This window comes from Balaenoptera borealis (genome assembly GCF_965194805.1).
Source record: "Balaenoptera borealis genome assembly, chromosome: 2".
Lineage (NCBI taxonomy): Eukaryota > Metazoa > Chordata > Mammalia > Artiodactyla > Balaenopteridae > Balaenoptera > Balaenoptera borealis.
Window position 1 is genome coordinate 101,592,938 of NC_138867.1, and position 22,385 is coordinate 101,615,322.

Here is a 22,385-nt window from a genome sequence, read left to right on the forward strand (position 1 = left end):
GGTATAGATATCTTTTGCTTGCTTGCTCTTTCTCTTTCTGTCTTAAATTCCATTAATTCACTGTGTAAAATTGTGGTTCTCCAGATGTACTCATTTTAAATAGGTATATAAGTTTTAGTTTTACTTTAAATAAATATTGCATACAATTTTCAGAAATATTTAGAACATTGATGTATTGTACAACTAACAAGAAAGGCAGGGCCATGTACTGTTCACCTGCATTTGCCAATTGCTATTTTGCTATTTCTTTCAACAAAGTGTCTATCTTGTGTCAGTCTAGTAATTTGGCTACACTAGTGAACCAAATGAACTAAAATTCTTGTTTCCATTGAGGAAAGAAAATTATGTATCTATATCTGTATATATACACACACACACATATATATATACACACATATATGTATATATGTTTCCTATGAAAAAACTAAGAAAAGATTAAGAATCTATCTTCCATACATATGTCAGTTACTTTCTGTTGCTTCTTTTGGGCTTATTGTTTTCATAATTTTTTTATGAATACAATAAAATTTTGCATTTCCTTATAATTAACTTTGACAGCATCTTCGCTCTAAATGTGGGCTCCTTTAACAGAAACTGTCAATCTTTGGAGGAAAAATATAAAATTGTTCTATTTTTCCTAAATAAAAATCCATGGTAAGGAGGCAACACAGTGAAAAAGATTTCAGATCCAAGAATCCTGGCTTACTTTATTAAATTTTGTCATTTAGTAATCATGGACCAACTGCTTGATTACTGTGAATGTTTCCTCATCTGTAAAATGCAGCCAGTAATAACGTCTTCAAAGGTGTGTTGCAAGAATCAAAGAGCACCATAATAATGAGCTTGGCTGATGTTGTGCCTGGGACTTGTGAGCACTTATGGTGTTGACTATGTTCCCTTGTTACTCTCTCAAATTTAGACTGACTATTTGCAAATCAAGTTTGTGTCAAATAAACCTAAGAAAACTGGTAAAATTAAATAAAAATGGCCTTATCAGAATCCTCTCCTCTTCAATCCCTCTCATATTTAAATTTTGAATAAAATGCTTATCACACTCTGTCTTGGGTCATAGTTGTTATCTACATATCTCATGTCTCCTGTTAGAGTATGAAGTCCTTGATGATCATAAATATATCAGGATTATCTCTGTGTTCCAAAGAATGCCGTTGGAAAGAGTTTTTGTTCAAAGTACATTCTTAACAAGTAATTTTTATGTTTTTAATTTGTGGGTATAGCCCTCTAAATTCACATAGTTTTCCCTCAATAATATATTTTTAAAACAATAAAAGTATGTATTATTTTAATAGCTTATTAGGAAGAATAATATTTACCTTTAAAAATTCCCAAGATTTATTTTCCTCAGTTTAGCTTTTAATTGTCAGTATTCCAAACACATGCAAACATAAATCTAATTTCTTTTTGTATCCCCATGCGTCTCTTAAATATATTGCTTCTGTTGTAAGGAACAACCAAGAAAAATGATGTTGTATTACTATGCATGACAGAGCAACAGAGCACCATTGGGTCCAATTCACTCAATTTCTACATGTTCTTTATGAGCTTCCACACATAGAAGCAGGGGGTTTATATGCTCAGAAAGAGTTACGTATCCCAACCATGTAAATTCTCTATTCTTTTTAAGTGGAACACAGGCTTTGCCACATACAGCCTCATCAACCATGTGTCTCAGGGGTAAATAAACTACTAAGGATGTCTAGTTGGCAAGATTTTCACTTTTATAAGTAATAGCACTCAAAGGGAAGAGATTCTAAAAAGTTTCCAAATATGCCAGATGCATATTAGAACAGTTAGGAGAAATCATAAGCAGTGACTCCCTTAAGCCTCATTGTACTTCAGCTTAGCCAAACCAGAAAAATTTCTCTGAAAAATAGGCAGGTTGAGAAAGCAATGGATTTCAGGAGCTTTGGACTCCATTCTTGATCCTTCTTTTGACTTAAAAGGTCATTTCTGCACGTTCTTTAATGATTCTGTGCCCTTTTTATTCCTTCCAGAAAGGCAGGATTGAGAATTGGATATCTTCCACTAAGTGGACAGGAGAACAGTGGTGAGGGAAGTAGGTTTTAGTTTCTTATGTAAAAAGTCACTGACTCATAATAGTATGAATGGTATGTAAATTTAGATCTCTTGGACTGTCATCTAAAGGAGTGAGGAAAACAGGACTTTGAACACAAGAGTCTGAAAATACATTAGGAAAGGTATTGAAACCGTGTAACGCAGATTGGGACTTGAACCCATGCACCGGGACTTGAACCCAGCCAAAACCCAGTTTGGGACTTGAACCCACCGTCTTTTAACTGAGATCACACACCTGGTCTCAGGAATTAATGAAGCTCAGGTTCTTGATGTCTCATCAGGGAAAGAATTCAATGAGAGACAAAGTGATAGGTAAGAAGTGGGTTTATTTAGAGAGAAACACTCTCCACAGAGTGTGGGCCATCTCAGAAGGCAAGAGTGACACCAGGGTTGTCAGTTTTTATGGGGGTGGGTAATTTCATAGGATAGTGAGTGGGAGGAGTAGTCCAGCTATTTGGGGGAAGGGGTAGGGATTTCCAGGAATTGGGTCACCACCTACTTTTAGACCCTTATGGTCTGCCTTGGAACTGTCACGGCACCTGTGAGTGTGTCATTTAGCTTGCTGATGTTTACAATGAGTGTATACTGAGGCTCAAGGTCTAGTGGAAGTTGACTCACCTGCCATCTTGGACCTATTTGGTTCTAATCAGTTTATGTCATGTCCTCGGGCTATGTCATTCTTTTAAAGGTTGTGCCCTGCTCCCTTCCCTCCTGTTTCAGTATGATTACTAAAATTGGCATAGTTTATTGACTTAAAGTTTCTATTATTATTTTCATTCCTTCATTTATAGATTGCCCATACCCATCCAATCTTCTAACAATAGCAGCAACAAAAGGTGTTAGGAGAATTAATAACAACAAAAAAAGAGAATTGAGAAAAAATTTTAAATTAAATTTGTTGATTATATCATGACATTTTGCCAGAGTTGAACATTATAACAGGGTATAAGAAAGAAAGAATAAAGTATATGTTTTCTTGTTGACAGGAAAACTGGGAACTGGGGTGCACTGACAATGATATCAGTTTGTGTTCTTTAATTATTACTACTTATGAGTAGTAATAATTAGGTCTCATTATTACTGCAGTTTTGCAAGTGAGGAATTAGAGGCTATTTTCTGTTAAAAGAAATTTTTAAAGTTACATACAAATTATTTTTATATCTAGAATTTCCTTCTCTTGACAGAACAGTCCAAGTTGTTCTTAACTTTATATAATAGAAATTTTTTTAATCATTGAGTATATAAAGACACAGCTCTAAGTGAGCAGTTATTATTTAGAAAATATATATATATATATATAAACTGCCAGGAATATTACTGAAAAACTGCATTTACTTAGGTTTTCAGTTTTCTGAATGCTAAACAACACACTTTAATTATGTTAAAAGAAATTATACAAGCTTATGCATAGAAAAATATTTCTAATATTAAATTACAGGAGTATTTTATTATTGTTGTTTTATTCTTTATAGGGAGAACATTGAGAACATAAAAAAAGGCATCTACTGTAATTTTGCCAAAAGATATATTATTAAAATATGTGTTTACTTTTTGTCTAGATGTAAAAATTGAGAGTCCAAGATAAAAATCAGAGAAGCTGGTTCTGGGGAAGTTAAGATTACATGACCTCATCTTATGTCTTTAGACCATCTAATTCCACATTTTCTAAAATGTGCTACAGGAAACCCAATTTAGCAGAAGGATAAAAGGGGTTATCGGTTAAGAAACATTCCAAGATAAATAAGCTTGGAAATTCTGAGTCAAATTAAATAGCTTTATTTACTTCATGGTGATCAGATCTTTAGTTGTGATAGCAGATGCTTAAATTATCAGGAGGTAATTGTGGTGTGAAGTATTTTCCAAGATGATTTGATCCTACAACATGTATCATGGAGCAACTTTTGGGAATCTACTTTGGAAAGTAAAGATCTAATTTAAAGCTGTGGTAGAACATAGGGAACCTAGAAATTTAGCCACATATTCATTATGATTTTTCCCTAAATGCTAAATTACAATAAAGTCATGGTTGTGGCCCAAATATGAATGCTCTGTATTGTTAATTAAGTTGTGTTCCAGATCCTTTAGTTACCAGATAAATATTATGCTTTTTAAAATACAAAGAAATGTGCTAGTTTTGTAATCTCACCGGTTTTTATTCCCTTAAGAGCCAAGATTATGGGGTTGCCAGGCCATCAGACTTTTAAATTTTTCAAAAACTTTTTAGATCTTTGTGTTCAGGCACTCTTTATCAACCATCTGATTGAGACAAAAGAATTCTGAGTCATAAGGAAGAGATAATTTTGTCTTGAGAAACTGTACAGATAGGATTATCTCTTCCATATAAGCACCAGAATTCTTTTGCTTTGTAACATAGTACAAACAAACCCAAAATGGTAGCTTACAAAAATAAACATTTATTTCTTCCTCATCTTTCTGGTTAGCTATACAGGGTGAGTTTTCTGCAGCTCTTTCTGTGTGTGTATGTTTCCTATTCCAGGAGCCAGACTGAAAACAAAGCCTCCAACTACTGCATGCATCTCTTGCTTTGTTGAGACATACATTACTACTGCTCAGATGCAGTGGTTAAAGCCAATTTCATGGCTAAGCCTGATATCAGTGGATAGAGAGGTGCATTGCTTCTCCAGGGAAAATTGCAATGGGGAGAGGTCTTTAAAACTCTTGTAGGGGGCTTCGCTGGTGGCGCAGTGGTTGAGAGTCTGCCTGCCAATGCAGGGGACACGGGTTCGAGCCCTGGTCTGGGAAGATCCCACATGCCGCGGAGCGACTGGGCCCGTGAGCCACAACTACTGAGCCTGCGCGTCTGGAGCCTGTGCTCCGCAACAAGAGAGGCCGTGATAGTGAGAGGCCCGCGCACCGCGATGAAGAGTGGCCCCCGCTTGCCACAACTAGAGAAAGCCCTCGCACAGAAACGAAGACCCAACACAGCCATAAATAAAACAAAAAACAAAAAAACTCTTGTAGGAAGACAATTTTTTTTTTTTTACAAATAAGCTATTAATTTTGATGTAGTAATATTTTTCATAGGAAAGAGCAGGGTTTGTCGTTTTGTGTCATGTTCAAGAAGATTTTCACAACCCCTTACTTATACATACGTATTATCTTTTTTTTCTGTAATGTATTTCTAGCTAATTATACTAAATGCTTCAATCAGGTATGAATTGATTTTTAGATTCAATACATCAATTTTATTCCAAGTGTACTATTGGGATATGTGATACCACTAGTTATCTTGCACATTCTTTTCACACAAATTTGAAATGCCAACTTTTCTTATATTCTAAATACAAATTTTGTACTTTTAAATTTTACATTAGCATAGTTGTTTAATACTTAGTAATACTAGACAATTGGTCACTAACCTTTTTACTGTATATATTCATGCAGCATTTTGTATTTACTTTTTGTATTTTCTATATTTTCCCATAATATTCATGAATCTTTTGCACATTCTTTTCTCCTAATACATTTTAGAATAATCTGATTGCTATCACTAAAATATCTGGATAGGTCTTTGATTACAACTACAGTAAAATTGCAGAATAATTTCAAGAGAAATGATGTTTTATTCATCTCACTATTTCTTGGAATATTTTCCCAGTTACAGAGAATGAGCAAAAGAGCAAAGTATTACAATAGGGCTGGCATATTATAGACAATATTTTGAAACAATAGGTGATTAATAATATCTCGGGCCTTATGATGACCATGGCAATGTGTTGCTCCAATCTCCTAGTGGGGAGCATAATTTACTCACCCCACCTGCACACCTCTGAGTCCATTGTTGCCTTCACACTGTGGACACACATTCCCCAGGCAGCTCACAGGCCGTGACTGAACATGACAGAGGTATTAAGCAGGCTCATTACAGCAAGATGTGAACTCCTCCAATAGCTAACTCTGGGAAGAAAACTCATTGCATTAGCCAAAAATTTCTTGAAACTTGGTTTCTGCAGTCTGAAAATTTTTTCTATTCGCTCCTCTTTCTTCTCTTTTTCCTTCTGTAGGTGTCAGACTTGCCTCATGGTTTGAAAGCTCTCTCCTGCTCCCATCTCCAACAAATTTCTTCCACATGTAATCATGTCTTAAAATCTACTTTTAATAACTCAGACTTGTATAGAGTGGAGACCTAACAAAATTCATTCATTTTTAAGTCTGTGGCTATTATTGTCTCTAAGCAGTCTGAAAGAGCCTTCTGAATGTTTATAAGGTTATGTTTGAATAGGCATTTGGTTCTTTGAACGTTAATTTAAATCCAATCTAATAGTCACAATGTGTACATTTTGTTCATAAAGACTAGAAAGCAGTTCAATTTCCACCCTGTCTATCCCTCTTTTGCTTTCCACATGACATTCTATCTTAGATACATACAAAGGCGTGTCTTTTAGTGTTTGGATTTCAAAAATTATCGCCTTCTGGGTTTGGCACTGTTGCCTCCAAAGCCAGAAGCAGGAAGATGAGCAACATTTAACTACTACTTAAGTAGTGTAGGTAAAAATCGTCAAGTATTTTATAATTAATATGTATTTCAGGTTATCAAAGTTATGATAATTAAAACATACAGAAAGTATTTGCACTTAAGGATTTATCCTTCTGCCAGACATTCAGGTTGCCCATTTTTAAAGCGATACTGATATATCATGTTTGTAATAAAGATTAATGGAAAGTAATTTTTGACAGAAAATATCTTTTGATGACATGTGATATCTATGTACATAGATATGTTCACACTTGAATAAGTATATGTTCAAGCTTAAAATCATTCACTGTGAGCCATGATTAACATTAATGTCTCAAATAACTGAAGTAATTTTTAAGGTTCTCTCCCTGTACAAATAGAGAAGCAAGTTTTAAAAATATCATACCAGATGTCCTTCTGTTGTTCTATTTTCTGCTGGAATTTTATGAGAATGTCCCTGTCTGTGCTTTGCTAATCAATGTAGCTAACTGACTTTGTAACAAATGCCCCTGTGAAGGCATCATTTACCCTGACTGTGTTGTAGTTGAACTAATGACTTGGTGGATAGATTTGTCCAGGACCTTCTGCTAGGATTAATGTGATCTGTCTTTCTTGGACAAAAGAAGGAACAAAGAAACAAAAAGGAAAAAGCAAAAAGCAGAAAGATTAGAGGAAATGGTGATCAGTATTTATATTATTGGAAATTTCAGCTATTCTTATTAGAACTGATCTGAATACTTACCACTTATATTATGAATCATATGATAAATTTCAATGATCTTTTATTTCCATGGTTTTATAATAATTTATTTGATTCATCCAAAATAAGTATATGAGATATTAAGTTTTATTTGGAGTGATCATCTTTGCATTTGGCAAAGACAATAAATATAAAATTATGGAAAGAATTAAAACATCACCTAAATTATTTGTACCAAAGTTATGAAAGAGGATAACAATATTTTAATATAAAAAACTAAGGAGGTTAAGAATTTAAGTAGAGAAAAATTTAGACTCGAGAAATCACAAGTCAGAATTGTAATAAAATATAGTTAGCTATTGATACCATGAAGTAAAAATACTATTATACATTATTTCCTAGAAAAAATGGAAATTGGCATTATTTCTATTTCCAGGTATCAGTTAATTGTGTTAAGTCATAGTCTTTATTATGTTAGTACTGTTGAATTTTAGAACAATGATAAACTATTCTATTTGAGATAATTAGAAAGATATGAACAAAATTATTTTTATTTTATTTTGAATAAATGAGATGGGGAAAATATTCTTATGTAATTGTTTCTGCTACTTAACTGATTCGATTTTTACTGGGAAATTGAATAAAGTAAGGAAAACAGAAGATGATGTTTTAATGAATATGTTTTTTACTTTTAATTTTGGTAGTATGGAAGAAATTATAACAATAAAACTATTGAACCTAGAACATGGGTACTATCATAGGTGTTTTCATTTTGTTTTCTGACTAAATACACTAAAATTAAGCTTTACCAAAAGATTGTAAACTACGTGAGTTACTTTGGGGTAATGCTCTAATCTACGTTTTTCACTAAAGTATGTGGCAGTTTCTAAGTCAGCTCTGACATTATAATAAAATACCATGAACTGTGTGGCTTAAACAACACACATCTATTTCTCACAGTTCTGGAGGCTGGAGGTCCAAAGTTCTAGCCAGTTTGGCTCCTGGTGAGGACTCTCTTCCTGGCTTGGAGATGGTGGCATTTTCACTGTCTTCATCTGGTGAAGAGATAGAACTCTAGTGTCTCTTCCTCTTCTTAAAAAGATAGTGATTCCCTTGAGTGGGCCCTACCCTCATGGTCTCATCTAAACCTGATTATCTCCCAAAGGCTCCATCTCCAAATACCATCACCTTGAGAGGGAAGCCTTCAATGTATGAATTTGGGAGGACACAGTTCAGTCCATAGCAGTCAGTTTTTCAAATAGTCAATCTTCTGAAACTAATTTTGTGCTTGCATGCTTGAGCATATTAAAGAGAACAAACAACATTTTTCATAATACTTTCTTTAGAAAGAATAAAAGGCTTCTGAGGCTTTGCCCATTTTTTTCTTTCTTTTTCTTTTTTTCTAGATGTCCAATTGGTGATAGGTTTTGGAGAAAAGTAGAATATACAGACCAGAGGACTTAGCAAGGTAAGGAAACAGCTGTGTTTTTCTTATTTGTATATGTGTCTTAAAATTAGTTTTAAGTATGCCCTTCTAGCAGTTGGAAAAATACCACGCAGTAGCAAAGGGTAGAAACGACAGACAGTGGTGCATTTTGGGTTGCTTTTGTGCTACCTTGAATTTATTTTTTATTAACTGGTGCAATGCTGCACGGGAGGGGAGGGGTATTGTCTAACTGTGTAGGTTTCAGGTGTGCAGTAGCATTTGTATCTTTTATCTAGCCTCTGCCCTTTGTTTAGTGTTTTAGTAGCTTAAGTTATAATAAAATTAAGCTTTGGATCTCTGTTCCATTCAACTTTCAAATAAATATTTCTGAAGTTACATTGATATTCTTCAGTATATTATTGAAATGCCTAAGGGTACCTGTCCATCGAATGCCAGTTCAGGCCTGCATCTCTACTGAGCTGTAAGACAGGATGGAACAGTGCGGGCTTAGCTGTTTGGTTAATCAGTAAAATGTGGAGTGGTGAACTCTGAAATGGTCTGAATCAGATCTTAAAAAATATACAGTGACTGGACAATCTAAATTAATTCATTCAGATTGTAGGTACACAGCTGTCACATGGAAAGTCTTGACGCTGATTTTATCGTGTTTTTCAGTGCTTGATATAGGATAATAAACAGGGGCTCTTTAAAGTTTGCCTGTGTATGAGTGTTTGGTTTGGGAACGTATGTGCCACTTTATGTTTATAGTAAAATATTAGAAGGAATTTGTTGATTCAAAGATGATGATAATCTTGAAGGATTTGTACTTATGTTACTGACTAATTTCACTTAGCATAATGTCCTCAAGATTCATCCACTTAAATGAAGTATCTAATGTAGTCAAACTCATAGAAATGGAAAGTAGAATGGTGGTTGCCTAGGGCTGAGGGGAGACGGAACTGAGGGGCTATAATTCAATTTGTACAGAGCCTCAGTCAAGCAAAACGAAAAGGTTCTAGAGATCTGCTGTTCAACACAGTGCTTATAGTTGACAATTCTGTACTGTACACTTAAAAATTTGTTAAGAGGATAGACCTATTGGTATGTATCTTTTACCACAATAAAAAAATAAACATAAGTAAAGAAGAACAGTGCCGCTGCCCTAGTAAACAGGACTGCAAACCAAGGAAATTTAAAGCACATAGTTTATTGTCAAGTTTCACTTGTTTTACAAACTAAAGCAGCTGTCTAGCTTCTAAAAACCCATTTCTGTTTTGATAACTAACATGTAATTATGAAGATAAAAATATTTATGCACATAAACATAATATGGTAATCATATCATAAACTAATATAATTTACATATGATGACATTTAAAGAAGGCATTTAAATAAGAGGAATATAACTATAACACATAAAGATATACACACCTAAGTGAGATCTAAGAAACTTGCTTTTCATAAAAAAAAAGGGAATTGTCCATGTCAGGAAAATGAGGTTGTCAGGAAGCCTCTGTAGGATAGTTAGACTGGGTAATTTGAATGCAAGCAGTATCTACATATATTTTCAGATTACCACAATCCTACACAACAAATACATGGACACACAAACACATTGTGTACACCGCCTGTACCATTCACTCAAAGTCAATATGTGTGACTTGAGTCAAACGAATAAGGCAAGATTTGGTTGAGTCATCAGGTCTTGCACTGTGGACAAAAATCTGCCTTTTAAAAGAGTTTGGGTGGTCACATTGTAGCAGTTGCTAAAGAATTTTCTTTATTAATGACTCATTTCAAGGAACAAGTTCTTCATTTTGTATTCAATTCCCGTATCACTATTATGACCCTGAAAGTGTCAGCATTCTCATTCTTCCTCTTGTTCTGCTGAAGGTAGAGAATACTGAAGTTGTAACTGCTGTGTTGGAAATACCATAAAGGCAGTATATAGTAAACTCAGCATAACTTATTGGTGATATTGCATTTCTCTAATTTTAAAAATTGTCTAAATAAAATAAAAATATATTTATTAATTTTATACAGCGGGCACACTTCTTTTATTATCCTATGTACATTTCTTCACATTTCAACTTTTGAAATAAAAAAATTAACATCCTCATCTTGAGGAATTCTATTTCAATGTCATCTTGGTAGACAGTGAAAAGTTCAAACTCAGGTGTCTGGGTTTAAATCCTTTCTCATTTACTATGTCAGTTATCAATTGTCGTGTAACAATTCACTCCAGTACTTAAAACAGAAAAAAACATGTATTATCTCAGTTTTTCTGTGGATCAGGAATTTGGAAACAGTTTAGCTGGATGTTTTTGGCTCAAGATATCTCAGAAGTCAGTAGTTAGCAATACTGACCAGCGCTGCGGTTATTTTTAGGCTTCTCTGGATTGGGGAAAGTATCTGCTTCCGAGGTCACGCACATGGCCCTTTCCACAGGGCTGCCTCATGACATGGCAGCTGATTTTCCCAAGAGTAAATAATCCAAAGAGAGAAGGGGGCTTGCAAAACAGAAAATACAGCTATATAACCTAGTCTCTGGAATGACATCCAACTACTTCTGCCATGAATTTTTGTTATTGACATCGTTAGAAGAAAGTCAGCAAATCTAACCCAAACTCAAGGAGAGGGGATTACAGAAGGGGGTGAATATTAGGAGGGAGGGATCACTGAAGTTATTTTAGAATGTCCTTACCACATTTAGCTTGTGTCACGTTTCTTTGCATGTAGAATTAGACTAATAATTCTAGTCTTACAGTGAATGAATTGACCTTAGTAAAACCTATAGCACACAGTGAGCTCTCAATAAATATCAGCTGTGATAATTATGATGCCATCTATTGCCTGAGTGTCTCCTACCTTTTGTCCTAATTTCTCTGGCTAACTTCAGGCGTTCTCTGCTCCCATCAACTCTTCTTTTAGGCTACCGGATTATTCTTATTTAAACAGAACATTTATTGTTTACTTCTACACTATACACTCTACAATGAGAGTCTCTCTCACTAAGTTTAAACCCTACCTTTCACTACCCTTTACAATCCAGTCCTGTATTTCCCAGGTACCCAAACAGACTCATGGTTTTATTGCACAAGACTCCTGATTTTCCTTGAAACATATTTTCCTTTGCCCCTTCCCATAGCTTTTATTTTCTACATGAATCTGTAATGCAAAGCTCCCTTACTAATAGAACTTTCTCAGCACTATGGATACAGTGTTGAACAAATTACTCCTTTCCATATGGAACTTCTGATTTAATGAAAAAACAGAGAAATGAGGGAGGATTATAGCATAGTAGCATACCATTAGGTTATAGACATTGTTGCTATGGAAAAAAACATATTAATATATCCTAACCTACGTTAAGAATTAAGATATCCTGAAAGAAGTTACAGTTACTATTAGATCTAAAAGAGAAGAAGAGATAACCAGAATAAAAGATCTAGGAACTGACAGATTGGGGAGAAATGAATGAAAAGTCCAAAGCATATAAAAATATTATATTATTCCTAATTGTTTCATTTGAATAGCTTGTAATAAACCAATGGGATTATTACTCGCCTATAAAGTAGCGATACTCTCCCTAATTCTCTTCCATATCCTCCATACCTAAATCCAGGCACAATAGAGAATGTATGGTAAGAGCTTAATAAAATCACTCAATTGATTAATTTAGTACTAATGAGAGATTCTACTTCAGGCTATGCTCATATTCCATGTGACCTGACTTTTAATCAATGATGAAAAACATGATTAAGTTATTAATGTGAATTAAACACTATAGCTTTCAACATCTCTATTTTATGGCTATATCTATAATAGTTAACGTAAAATATTATAACTTCCAAGTTATACAAACCTACACAAGCCTAAACCATTTTAAAGTGCTAGTCCTATGCAATTCCCATTTACTCTGGTCTGCTGTTTTTAGATAATGGCTTTGGAGTCAGACTGGGCTCAATTTAGAAGTAGATAGATAGATAGATACATACATACATACATACATACATACGTACATAGAGTAGGAAATTATATATATGTGTATATATATGATATAGGAGCTATATATCCTACTGTATATCATATATATGAATATTTAATTGAGGTATACTTGGCATATATTATTCTAACTTCAGTTATAGAACAAATGATATTTGTATACATTGTAAAATGGTCACTACGATAAGTTTAGTTAACATCCATCACCATACATAGTTACAAATTTCTTTTTGTGATGAGAACTTATAAGATCTACTCTCATAGCAACTTTCAAATATGCAATACAGTGCTATTAACTATAGTTACAATGCTATATATTACATCCTCAGGACTAACGTTTTATAACTGGAAGTTTTATACCTTTTGACTCCCTTCACCCATTTTGGCCAACCCCCATCTCCCACCTCTTGCAACTACCAATCACTTCTCTGAATCTCTGTAAACTCATTTTCTTTTCTTTTTTTTGATTTTTGTTCTTTATATTTCATGTATAAGTGAGATCATACTGTATTTGTCCTTCTCTGCCTGCCTTATTTCACTAGCATAATGCCCTCGAGATCCATTCATGTTGTTGCAAATGGCAATATTTCCTTCTTTTTATGACTGAATAATATTCATGTGTGTGTGTGTGTGTGTAATCATTCATCCACTGATGGGCACTTAGGTTGTTTCCACATCTTGGCTATTGTAAATAATGCTGCAATGAAATGGGCGTACATATATCTTTTTGACTTAGTGTTTTTGTATTGTTTGAATAAATACCCAGAAGTGGAATTGTTGGATCATATGGTAGTTCTATTTTTAATTTTTTGAGAAAATTCCATGTTGTTTTCATAGTGGCTGCACCAACTTATATTCCCACCAACAGGGTACCAGCATTCCCTTTTTTCTACATCCTTGTCAATACTTGTTATTTATTGTCTTTTTGATAATAGCCATTCTAACACGTGTGAGGTGACATCTCATTGTTGTTTTGATTTGCATTTCCCTGATGATTAGTGATGCTGCGCTTCTTTTCATGTGCCTGTTGGTCATCTGTATATCTTGTTTTGAAAAATTTCTATTCAAATCCTCTGCCCATTTTTCAATTAGATTTTTTTTTTCTTTTGTTATTGGATAGTGTGAGTTCTTTGTATATTTTATACATTAACCCCTTATCAGATAAATGATTTGCAAATATTTTCTCCCATTTGGTAGGTTGCCTTTTCATTTGGTGATAGTTTCCTTTGCCGTACAGAAGGTTTTAGTTTAACGTAGTCCTCCCACTTGTCTATTTTTGATTTTGTTGCCTTTACATAAATATCTTTTTTTTCTTTACATAAATATCTTAAGTTATTTAACCTCTCAGTCTGCATATCTTCATATATAAAATGGAAGTTAATTTAATATTTACTTTATGAGGTTTGGTAATTAGGTGACATAATGCATTTAGCACTGAGCCAGGCATGTAATAGGGCATATTTATTATTATTAATTATTATTCATTACATATTGAATAACATTTCTCTGGCTTATAATACATAATTTAGTGAGTATTCATAGTGTTTATGGAATTCTGACTTAATATCCAGTTCTCTTATCTCAGAGTGATGCTGAATTCATTCATTCATTCATTCATTTATTCATTAACAAGATGGAGCATCCACCGTGTTCTGGGTTCCTGTTGGGTGTTAGTGAAGCAAAGATGAATAACAAATATTCCCTGTCCAGTAGCTGCTTATGTGCTAAGAGGCAGGGCAGATATTTAGAGTTTGGCAAATGTAATGGAACTACTGTCGTGGTATAATAATAAAAAAAAAAAAAATTGACCAACTTTTCTTCAGGAAGAAAAAGGCAAGGAAGTTTCCCAGAGTAAAAAATGTTTGACCTGCGTCTCAAGTAATTAACAGGAATTTGCCATGAGAACATACAGTGAATTCCATTCAAATAGAGGAACAATGTACAAAGAATAACCAGGTGGCCCGGTGATTATAGAAATGCAAATATTTTGGTATGGATAAATACTGAATTCAGGCATTATTTCTTGGTTTGGAAAATATTTACATGTTATTTCTATTACTATAGAAAAGCACATAGCATAATTCTTCTTGTAAGTGTGCCTGCTCAGTCAAGGTCTACTCCTGTTTCCATTCCAGTTCTTAGTATCTTTAAGGCAACATACAAATTCAACACAGGTAAAAAATGATACCTTGTAAAAGGCAAGTTATTGAAACTCTGGATGGATTTCCATGACAACAGTTTCTCCTCTTTCCGTGTTTATAACGTGCAATTGGACGGGATGGGGGATGGGTGGTGGCCAGATAGGGAAAACATCTTTTTCTTTTCCTATTGTATAATAGGCATGAATGGAAGTAGGAAAATTATTTACTAAATAAACAACAGTTCTGGTGAACAACAGCCACTCTAAAAAGTGGTATCATTTACCCTAAGGATAGGGTCAGAGGGAAATTATCTGCTGTGTCTGAAGATGATCTGAAACACTGTCTACTAAAGCACACATCTAGGGCCAACTCTATTTACTACTCTAGGAGTAAGTACAGAGTAAAATTTATCCTGAAAAAATATATACATATAGCAGAACTTAAATGAAGGAAAGAGTGATGTCAAATTTAAACTGCTAAACACAGCTGAAGCAAGAAATTATTGTCTTTTGAAATAAGGACTACTGTCTTTGTAAAAACATAAAGTAATTCCTGCTGGTCTGATTGTAAAATACTATATCATATTCACTTAAGACATATTTTACTGCTAGTGTAGACATAACGGTGATGTATAACTGTCTGCTTCCTCCACACCCCTAAAATGAAGCAGAGGAGAATCTTCTGCATGTCAGAGATAACTACTCTTATCTCTACACTGTAATCAATGTAGCTCAGGAGAGGAACAACATTAAACACATTTAGAAATAGCATAAACACTTTATGACTTATGAACTAGAGAAGTATAAGCAGTACATTTTTGTATACCTGAAATAAAATTGAGCATTCAGTATGTTCTTGTAATATAAATTAAAGCAATTAATGTTATTTAAAATTAAGCTATAAGCACGATAGAGCTGACAGGTAGTTATTTATTATTAGATTTAACCTCAATTTATATAACAAATTATTTAATGTCAAACAGCAAAATATCTCAGCACTGAGATAAACAGTACTGAGTTTGCATCTTTCTCCTTCTCTATTATAATAATCACATTTGATTTTTGTGCATTTATAAAACACAATTTCATTTTGAACTCTAATTTTATGAAAAAGCTACAACAATCTATTCTTGAATAATATGCATGTTAAGTTCACCTACACAGGTGCAACTGTGGAATGCACCTTAAGCTACTGAATCAATGTTGAAAAACAACACAGTCATTTATAAGATGTATTTTAGATAATATCACTTTGGAAATACTAATTTTAGTAATTACAAAAAAGGCATAAAAAGTTAGGCCTCTATGACATCCGTTAAGATTTATAATTCATGATGTAGAATACTCTGTTTTACAGAAGTAAAATTAAATATCTAGGTATGGAAATTTATTATTTATTTTTCTTAACTTAGTTCTGTAGTATCCATACTATAAGACAAAAGAGTCTTAGTACATATAAGTGAGCCTGTATAAAAAAAATAAATATAAGTCAGCCACTACTTGAGTTACGAACTGTCTGGAGATGTCTAACAGATAATAATAACTGATTGAGTATTGTCTTTTATTTCTCCACAACTTGCTCTCAGTGTTACTCCAGATAACACTTGAGCCAGCCCTATGCAATAGGGCTACCTGAAGGTCAGTCCTTGGGTCTGTGATCCAAATTCTCTTCTTACTGTGTATTTCTGCTCAGATCTACCTTTTCACTGAAAAGTACAGGTACTTAATTCAAGGATTTATCCTTTTCAACTCTTAGTAAAATTATGTAGGAAATTCACCTTTGCCTCTGTCCATTTTCATTCATTTACAAATCAAATTTGAACCCTTAGTATAACTGATAAATAGCTGGATAGAGTTAGAAATAGAGCTCTATGAACGTACATGAAAAAAATATGGCTCAAATTTTAGAAATAGGAATAAAAAATGAGAGCTCTAAGGCTGATAGAAGGCAGCAACCACTTAAGTCAACTGGAGATTCTAAATGGAAATTCTGGAAACATTCAAACTATCTCATCACCACCTCTTTTGTATTTAACTAAACATATTCTTAAAATTCAGAGTTTTAGTTATGCTTAAAATAATTGTATTTATTTCACATTTGATGTTATTGTAAATGGTATTTTTATTTCGATTTCTGATGTTTCATCAGTAACATATAGAAATAGAATTGAGTTCTTATATTGTTCCTGTATCTTGCAAACTTGCAGAGTGTACTTACTTGTTCTAGTTGCTTTTCATAGATTTCATAGGATTTTCTACATAGACAGTCATGCCATCTGTGAGTAATGAGAGTTTTTCTTTTATACTTTCCAATTTAGGTGACTTTTACTTCTTTTTCTTGCCTACTGTGTTGTGCAGAACCTCTAGAATGATGTTGAGTAGAATAGGGAGAATAAACATCCTTGTTTTCTTCTCAATTTTATATGAAAAAACATTGTCTTTCACCATTAATTATCACTGTGACTGTAGGTATGCCATGGATGAGGTTTAGGAAATCCCCTTCTATTTATAGTTTATAGTTTATAGTGAGAGTTTGTTATTTTTTAATCAGAAATGGATATCAGATCTTTTCTAATACTATTTCTGTATCTGTTGAGATGACCATTTGTTTTACCTTTTCAGTTTGCTAATATGGTGAATAACATTGATTGATTTTAAATGTTAAACCATACTTACATTCCAGTTAAGAATTTTTGCATCCATATTTCTGAGGGATATCAGTCTATGAGTTTTCCTTTCTTTGAGTATATCTGTGTCTGGTTTTGGTACTATGGTAAGGCTGGCCTGAAGAATTAGTTGGGGATTATGAAAACTCTCTTTACTCACAGATAAGAGAAAATAAACTCTCAATTTTCAAGAAGAGTTTGTATAGAATCATATCTTTCTTAAATTTTTGGACTAATTCACTAATAAAGTCATTATTATTATCTGGTGTTTTCTTTTTGGGAAGATTTTGGTAGTTGTAAGGCTACTCAAATTATTTCTTCTTGAGCTTTGGTAGTTTGAGACTTTTAAGGAATATCTTTATCAACATTATTTATATAGTTAAGATATCAAATTTGCCAGTTAAATCATTCATAACATTTTTTATTATTCTGTAATATTGGTAGAGTGTCTTGATGTCATCTTTCTTGTTCCTGTTAATGGTACTTTGTTTTTTCTGTTTTTATTTCCAATCAGCTTGAGTAAAGGTACATCAACTTATTGATCTAAGAGCCATCTTTTTGTCTCATTGACTATTCTCTATTTTTCTTTTTTCTATTCATTAATTTCCACTCATAATTATTGTTTGATTTTAATTGCTTTCTTTGTATTTCTGGGGTCTTCTTCCAATTTTTTTTTTTAAAGATAGAAACTGAGGTCATGGATTTTAGACCTTCTTTTATAATACAGTGCTATCAATTTCCTACTTAGTACTGTTTTAGTTACATCCCACACATTTTGATGTGCTTAATTTCCTTTTTCATTCAGTTTAAAATACTTTCTACCTTCCATTTATATATCTTCTTTGTCCCACTGGTTATCTAGAAGTGTATCATTTACTTTGCAATTATTTGGGAATTTCTAGCTTATCTTTATGTTATTGATTTCTAATTTAATTCCACTGTGTACAATGAGTATCCTTTGCATATGTGTATCTTTTTATATTTATTGTGACCTTTTTATGGACTAGAATATGATCTATCTTGGTAAATCGTTTGTGTTCACATAAAAAATAATATACGTTGCTATTGTTGAGTATTCTATAATTATCAGTTAAACAAATTGTTTGATAATGTTGCTCAAGGTTTTATGTTCTTAGTATTTTCTTTTTTCTCTAGCAATTATTTAAGGAGGGATGTTGAGATCTCATTATAATTATGGATTTGTTTAATTCTCTTTGCATTTCTATCAGTTTATCTTCTTAAATATTTGTATCATGAATCTTAAAGCTCTTTTATTAGATACATTAACATTAAGGATTCTTATATCCTCTTTAGGAATTGACCCCTTTATGAAATTACGCTCTCTGTGAAGGACCCTTTTCCTGCCCTTTTGCAAGGTTGCATCCTATATCTCCTTCAGGTCATAGTTTGTATGCCATTTGCTGAAAGAGATTTTAAATTATCACCCAACTCAAAACTAGCCTCTGTTCCACATTATTCTCTCTCTCTCTTAATTTTTTTTGTTTTAGTGATAATTATGAATTTTCAAATACATATTTTAATTTATATTTGTGACTGTATTTTAACTGTTTTCTCCACCATAAACTACAAAGAGTAGAGATTCTTCTCTTCACATCATTGTGGCTGGCACATAGCGCATGGCGCTCAGAAATATTTGAATAAGCAAATGAATGAATGATCTATTCTCTGTGACTTTATTCTTTGCTTTCATTCTCTCTGTGTTAAAAAAAAAAATTACTTTTACCCTTCATTTCTGCCTGCTCTTTCTTCTAAATACACCTAAATTCCACTGTTCCATGAATCTGGCTCTCCATCACCTCAGCTTCTAAATCTCCAAATCTCTATTCCCATATAACTTTGAAATATACTCATTTATAAAATTGTTTAGTCTTTATCCTAAGATATAAGCACTTTACAAAGGGAAGATGGGACCATCCTAGCCTTTCTAGTGTTTGCATCTAGAAATGGACAAATTTTTTTACTAGAATAATTATCACTATTTAATATGTACCTGTGAGTACAGGCTCTGGTATTTACTCTGAAAGATATGTATAATTTTTATACTGATACCTATAATTTACTTTAAAATATGTCAGCAAACATTGTAATATATGGTGTATGTTTTACTGTTTAAACTATAATCTAGGTACTGCAAGCATTCTCATTAAGAATGCACATTCCAAGGGTGGTTGGCTGTTCTTCTAATAAGAAATTCCAGTCTCAATACTACTAATTAGTATTCTGAATGTCAGAATTATCATTTTTTTCTTTTTTGTGTAAGACAATAGTTGAAGTTTACTGACACGATAAATTTTAAAACAGATCTTTTAAAATCCAATATGATAAAGTAGTAGATTTGTGTCATGTATTTTAGGGTTATGCCCCAATCTACATCAACTGAGTATATGATTTCAGCAAAGTGTGGAGACTAAACCACTAGGTTTTAGGAATGGTAGCCAAGTCTTGACCTGGCGTTCAGTTATGGGATTAGATTTCAGTTTGATGCTGAAGATAGGGGAACAGAATTCTGCCTCTGGAATGTTGTTGTGTTTGATGTCAGAGAACCAATAGTATGTCTCAAACTGCAAATAACATACTATGCCAAGGATATTTTACACTACAAGGAAATTTTTCTTCTCCTTGCTGAAGACATGATAGCTTTGGAAAGTTTTTGGAAATATTTTTATACTCATATTAAAGTGTAAAAAATTTTGTAAGTTATGACTAAGACAAAGTAGTTCATAAATCATTTCTAGCTTTTTAATGCTACTTTTGCCTGAAACTGAAAGTCCATGATAAGAAAAGCACAAATGTTTTCTTTAAATATGTTAAGTATTATTATTAAGGAGAAAAGGTCCTATCAGAGGTGACAAATATATATTCAAATGCTATGAAAACTATCTAAATAAAGTTAATTTTATAAGAAAATCTATAAAGGAATTTGTTTCTTTTTATGCAAGGTTAAATACTACTTACAGTTTCACTTTTAGAACATTTTTGAAAAATGTTTTCTGATGCATAACTTTATACCACACTTTAGCAGTGTGGCCAAACTTTCTTGTGAAGATGTATCTCTTCCTTTCATGCTGCAGAAACACTTCCCTTTGTTACAGGGCTGTGCATACTTGCTGTTTTCTGAACTGTACATGATCTTCCCTCCCTTTTTCTCCTCAATGAATTACTCTTCTTTCATCTATTTCCTAAATCATGGATGGTTTTCAGTTTGCTTCTTATTCCACTTCCCATTGACCATCACAGCCAATAGTTTAGATTTTCTGTCTCTTGACCCCATTCTGGTATATTTTTTTCCAATTATCATGTATGTTTGAAATTTCTGTATTTTCAATACCTTCATATATGTCTTATATTCACAATTTAATTGCAAACTGTTAAGCTCTTTTGTCCTTGACACAGTGTCTAGTAGTGTATCTTAAGCGTAAAAACACTAAGTAGGTAACTATCTGTTGATAATGATAACCAGGTAGTATCTTAAAAATAGCAATTTAAAGACTCGCTGTGCTAATAATTGGTGTATCAGGTTATTGTCTATTTCATTGTCATCCAAAATTGTTTGTAGTTTACTTTATTATCTGCATTCCTCTCTGTAATTCTAACATTTCATTTTGCAAAACTATCAGAAAATAATTTGAGAAGTTGTAGTACCTTTTATTGGAACTGACTTTTTTTAATTTATTTTTTTTATACAGCAGGCTCTTATTAGTTATCTATTTTATATCTGTTAGTGCATATATGTCAATCCCAATTTCCCAATTCATCCCACCACCACAACCCCCCCTCCCCCCACTTTCCCTTTGATGTCCATATGTTTGTTCTCTACATCTGTATCTCTACTTCTGCCTTGGAAACCGGTTCATCTCTAACATTTTTCTATATTCCACATATATGCGTTAATATACGATATTTGTTTTTCTCTTTCTGACTTACTTCACTCTGTATGTCAGTCTCTAAGTCCATCCATGTCTCTACAAATGACCCAATTTCATTCCTTATTAAGGCTGAGTAATATTTTATATATGTACCACATCTTCTTTATCCATTCATGTGTCGATGTGCATTTAGGTTGCTTCCATGACCTGGCTATTGTAAACAGTGCTGCAGTGAACATTGGGGTGCATGTGTCTTTTTGAATTATGGTTTTCTATGGGTATATCCCAGGAGTGGGATTGCTGGGTCACATGGTAGTTCTATTTTTACTTTTTAAAGGAACCTGCATACTGTTCTCCATAGTGGCTGTATCAATTTACATTCCCACCAACAGTGCAAGAGGGTTCCCTTTAATCCACACCCTCTCCAGCATTTGTTGTTTGTAGATTTTCTGATGATGCCCATTCTAACTGTTATGAGGTGATACCTCATAATAGTTTTGATTTGCATTTCTCTAATAATTAGTGATGTTGAGCAGCTTTTCATGTGCCTCTTGGCCATCTGTATATCTTTTTTGGAGAAATGTCTATTTAGGTCTTCTGCCCATTTTTTGATTGGTTTTTTTTTTTTTTAATATTGAGCTGCATGAGTTGTTTATATATTTTGGAGATTAATCCTTTGTCCATTGATTCATTTGTAAATATTTTCTCCCATTCTGAGGGTTGTCTTTTCATCTTGTTTACAGTTTCCTTTGCTGTGCAAAAGCTTTTAAGTTTCATTAGATTCCATTTGTTTATTTTTGTTTTAAATCCCATTACTCTAGGAGGTGGGTCAAAAAAGATCTTGCTGTGATTTATATCAAAGAGTGTTCTTCCTATGTTTTCCTCTAAGAATTTTATAGTGTCTGGTCTTGCATTTAGGTCTTTAATCCATTTTGAGTTTATTTTTGTGTATGGCGTTAAGGAGTGTTCTAATTTCATTCTTTTACATGT

General features: G+C 33.2%; 1 long non-coding RNA gene across 1 annotated transcript in view; it reads left to right on the forward strand.

Annotated features, from left to right (window-relative positions):
- Nucleotides 1-22,385, forward strand: part of LOC309622563 — a 488,156-nt gene that overhangs the window by 16,312 nt on the left and 449,459 nt on the right. The window contains exon 1 of the long non-coding RNA XR_014240979.1: nucleotides 1-21,977. This exon is cut by the window's left edge and continues 16,312 nt beyond it. This is a non-coding gene — a long non-coding RNA (uncharacterized lncRNA). The remainder of the gene's footprint in view (nucleotides 21,978-22,385) is intronic.